The sequence below is a fragment of the Idiotropiscis lumnitzeri genome, chromosome 13 (assembly GCF_059441095.1).
Source record: "Idiotropiscis lumnitzeri isolate Australia: NSW breed Sydney's pygmy pipehorse chromosome 13, RoL_Ilum_1.0, whole genome shotgun sequence".
NCBI classification, from domain to species: Eukaryota; Metazoa; Chordata; class Actinopteri; order Syngnathiformes; family Syngnathidae; genus Idiotropiscis; species Idiotropiscis lumnitzeri.
In genome coordinates, this window is record NC_142403.1 from 16,273,624 (window position 1) to 16,278,849 (window position 5,226).

The following is a 5,226-nucleotide window of genomic DNA, read 5'->3' on the forward strand; positions in this document are numbered from 1 at the left end:
TCTTTGAAGTATTGCAAAACATTTCGGTCAAGATCACCTTTGACGTCTACATAAACAATAAGTGAAGACTTGGTTGTCTTTGATGTTCACAAATTGTCTTTGTACGTTAATTGAAACTTTAGTTGTTTTAATTTAAGACTAAATTTTCTTCATTTGAAAAATAAAACACCCGTTATAGGGTCTTTGAAGACTCATTGCCTTTGATGTCGACAGAAATAAATTGACTAAATTATCTTTGATGTTCACAAAACATGTGTGTTAGTTTCATTGAAACTATTTGGAGCTCGTTAACGTCGAAAGATACACGTGTGCTACATGTATAAACGGGTGCATCTTCACTTTCATGCCGGGCAAGTCTTGTTTACTGTGTTTGGGAATTTGATTGCATCCCCCCAGCACTTCTGGCAATTTGGCGGCCAAAAGTCGACTAGATTTTAGACTACCTGAAAGCAGGTCTAAATTCTGGCCCGGGTGGTGTTATGCCATTTTGGCGCAGGCCGGCAGATTCTGAGCTCTCAAGACTTGTCTGGTGCATGTCATCATATTTCATTCAAAAATATGATGACAATTCCTTCAAATCATTTTTGAAATTGAAGCAATTATCAGGCTTATCTTTAAAATATTTTTTAGTACTGAGCATGTTGCTTTCCTTGAAACGCGTACTTGTGGACAAAACACAGTTTCTCAATGTTTACAAAAAGCGTCCAGTTGGCCATTTTGATTTTGCTTTCAAGCGAGTGCGGTTTATTAACTCATTCAATACCATTGACGGCTAAATACGTCTTTTTTTTTACTCAGTTGGTAGTGAATGAGTTCAAATCTAAGGTTTTTACGTGTTTTCTATCTACGTTGTAACTAAAATCACTGCCACCTACTGGACTGAAGTGGAACACCATCACCGCACAAGCTGATCTTTCAGTCAAACGAATCTTTTTTACCATGCATTAAATTATGAGCAATACTATAAAATGACAAAACCGTCCGTCTTCTTTGCTGGCTTACGTAAGAAGCCTTCAGGAAGGTCTTCATCTTGTTTCTCCGACACTTGACGGGCAGCCTTGTGCGACATGGCAACATTATCACCACTTCATTGTCCCGCGGGTCAAGGGAGGTTGAGGTGAAATCATCTGTACATCGACCAATAATAGGACTCTCCCCATAATGCCTTCAAAACCCGCTCCGAGTGGCAATATTAAAGGACCCCGGGATTCAAACTATCTTGTCTGTCGTCGTGATAGCGAACTAAATGAGTCGCTCAAAGTATTCAGTACTTTGAGTCTTATCTTAAAAGCACACAATCTGTCTGGAGGTGATTTTATTTTGTGAGGCTGGCAAAAATAACAAACTTAATATGCTTATTGCCTTAAACAATGGAGCCACAGACAGCAGACATCAATACAGGAACTATTGTTTATTTGGGGTGGAAAAAGTGTTTGCACTCGTTGCTTGGAAAGTATTCCGCGGGATTATTGACGCCTTTGCCTCACATGTTGTCGTAGCGCTAATTCTTTCGAGCGCCTGCTTCAAGTTAGCAATATTTGACACCGTTGTAGAGCGATAGAGGCCGTCCGATTCAGTCGTTTATCGATCAATCAGAACTTCTTACTCCAGTCCGAAAGGCGTACAGTTGGCTGTAGAATAGATTTTATATGTCAGTACTGCTTTCATAAACCAGAGAATGAACCAGACTACATGAAAGAAATCCTAATTGCAAATAAACCCAGAAGGGCTCTGAGGTCTGCGGACTTGAGTCAGGTAGTGGAGCCCAAGTTTAAAAGCAAATACGGTGAAGCGACATTTAGCTGTCATGCTGCAAAGCAAGTCGGAAAAAAAGCAGACAACATACGTGAAGTCGATATTTTTAAATCCATTCTCCCCGCCCCCCTCGCGGGTTACAAGTTCACGGTCTTGCTATTTCACGGATTATTTTCTTTTTTAGTACATTTATTTACTCTATTTTGGTGTAACGCTCATTTATTTGGGTTGCAATTCCACTGTCCACCACTAGATGGTGGCACACTTATTTAGTTCAAGACTGTCAATTTGCAGGAAGAAGAACAAAACAGCAAGTATTTTAGCACAGCATATCTTTTGTTGAAAATTTTAAAATCTCATCCACTATAATCTTGGTTTTTATGCCTACAAAAAAAGTGATGCTGTGTACGTTCATAATGTAATATAGCCTAAATATTTGAACATATAACATCTATAGCAATTTCTTTTCGCTCCTTCCTTAATCTGGTAATGTTTCCACGGTCGTCGAGGCAACGAAGCACCCCGGAAATTTTGGAAGTTCATCATCCTACACAAACCTCCCAGCGTGGCTGCGCCTTGTGCAGCTTGGGCGCACGTGTAGGTGGTGAAGACGTTCAGTTTTGCATATGATTTGGAAAAGGTGATATAAACAAATGCTTCATTGAAACGCTTAACAGTCAGTGCGTTGAAGAATGCGATAAGCCTGTGGAAAGGGGAGACCATGTCAGATGGTTTTTGGGGAAGTGGCGGGAGGAGGGGACGGAGCTGTCAATCACATGACTGACATGTGACTGACATATATTTTTTTATTTATTAGATAAAATTAATATACGTGTTTTTAAACGTCAAAGACAATTATACTTCAAACTGTTCTTCGATTACACGTTTTTCTTAAACATCAATTCATCCGGCACGGCCACAAACAATTTTTAGTGATCCTGACATCCGTGGTTCTGGAATGCGCAGACGTCACCAGACTTTGCCGGGCCTCTACGGCAACTGCATACTCAATCGGATTCAGGTCAGGTGATTTTGGCTAGGCCGTTGCAACATTTCATCTATTTGATTAAGAAATAATCATAATTTAAAAAAAAACACACACTTTGCAATGAAAGAATGAAGCTTAAAATCTGCTTCATGAACCAGTTGTAGTATTTTTGGACTCCAGTAGATGGCACTCTTTGTTCAACATTGGGCTGAAAGCACACTGTGACTTGCCATTTTTTAAAACCTTTATTTTAACCAACAGTACCATCTGCAGGACTCAAAAATACAACTGGTTCATGAAGCAATTTTGAAGCTTAATTTTCCCATCACTCGTGCCGGCCGATGAGTTTCAATGCATTTGTTTGGTTATGAGCGGATAATATTGCCTGAAACACTTCAGAATTCATCCTGCTGCTTTTTGAAGGAAATTCAGTCAAAGATCAAGTCAAGTTGTATAGCTGACAAAAATTAGCGACATCACATGATGTCATCCCCTCCCAACCCCAAAAACCCAAATGGACCTCGCGTCGTGTTACATATTTAAGGAAGTCGAGACCCCCCCCCATTTAAAATGCCTGACGGAGGCGCTTCCGATGCCCTGCCTGTCGCTGACTCAGTCCACTCATGTCAGATTAAATGATCCGAGCATTAGTCTTAACGATCGATTATTCCAAAGTATTTCCGGACACGGCCTCAGACTTGCTTTTTGCCTTTGAGCTACTTTTCTCAGTTTAAAGACTTTCACCTTGCAGCAGATGTTGCATCATCCTGGAGCATCTGCTCCTTCCCCAGCTAAAGTGCGCTGCTTTTAACTCCACAGGCGGAAGACACGGGAAAAAAAAAAAAGGAAAAGAAAAAAATCTGTGTAGCCACCTGCCAGCCAAAAGTTACTTTTCTCATTGCGCTGCTTGTGTTTGGTGTGCGAGTGCAGGGAGCGAGCTACGGGGTGCTTGTTTTTGGATGGAAGCTGTCAAAGCGCAAAGCTCAACCTAAATTCTACCTGATGGGCATCAGGTTACAAAAAAAAAAAAAAAATGCAGATTCAGGATGATGCAAGGTGTGTTGTAACATTGATGCAACATGTCAAGAAATCGGCAGCATGGAAAAATCCTCACAAACATGATTGATGTTTTTTAAATTAAATAACATTTAGATCATCTTGTGCTTCTCGCGGATTTACAGAGAGAGCGCAAATGTAGGAGGTAGCTTAAGAATAGGTTGCGTGGTAAAATTGTGAATTTGGGACATCCACAAAAAAAAAATTGTAACAGAACCGCATTTTTCCCCCACGCACAAAAAAATGGGAAAAAAAAGGACACACAACAAAAAAAAATAAATACTCACACTACAAAAACTCTCACGCTTACTTTAGAAAACGCACACTGAAATCCTCTCAGATCACCTCAAAACTCACTCAAGCACTAAAATAAAACCAAAAATCTCTCACATTTACCGAAAAAGCTTACATGCAACATAAACTTTTACACGCATCATAAAATTTCACACAAAACTAGCCACAAACCTCGTACACACAAAAAATGTGCAAGCACATGCACAGCCACACACACCTCTCACACTCAACAAAAAAACTCATACGCAGCAAAAACCTCTCACATGTATCCAAAAACCTTAAAAATACAACCAAATCAAACACACACCGAGAAACTTTCACATTGAGAAAATGAACCCACACACACCCAAAATGAACTCTCAAATTCCCAAATACTCTCACACACACCAAAAAAAACCCCTCTCACTTGCTATGAAACTTCTTTCACATCAGAAAACTTTCACACTCACTACGTACCCCAAAAAAGAGACTTTGGCACACGAAAAAAACTCCACACATCTAAAAAAAAAAAAAAAAAAAAAAAAAATCTCCCACACAACTCAAAACCTCTCTCACGCTTAAAATACCTCAAATACACAGTGAACATGCAATGAAATTCTGTCATGATGACTATGACCTGATTTAATAAAGCCACAATCGGTGTCTCATTCCCGTCATCCATTTTGAGGGAAGACGGCAGGTCAATGCGCGAAGGGTGCATCGTGCCATCCCAAAATGTCATTTGCATATTCATAGCAGCCAATTAGGCGTCTATATACCCCTGTGGATGAGTTTTTATTTATCTCCTGGCTGCTCGCCTCCCTGTTGCCAAATTAACATACAAAACGAGGTCAAAAGTAATCAAGCTTCAAATTGCAAATAAGTCCGAAAAAAAAGGTCGCACGATTGACGAGTTGTGAGTGAGAGACAAGTTTACAAAAAAAAGAGAAAAAGTGAGTTTTCAGCGTGTTGTTTTTCCACTCACGCACAATTAGGCGTACACTAGATCGATACCGCTGATTTTTTTGGAGCGTCGACAAAACAACTTGTCACTCCTGTCCGCCATGCTGTTTTATGAGTTTTTCATTTTTTTTTGTATTATTTTTTTTATTTTTTTGTTTTACTATCCATCACTTGTGTGCGGCGTCACTTTC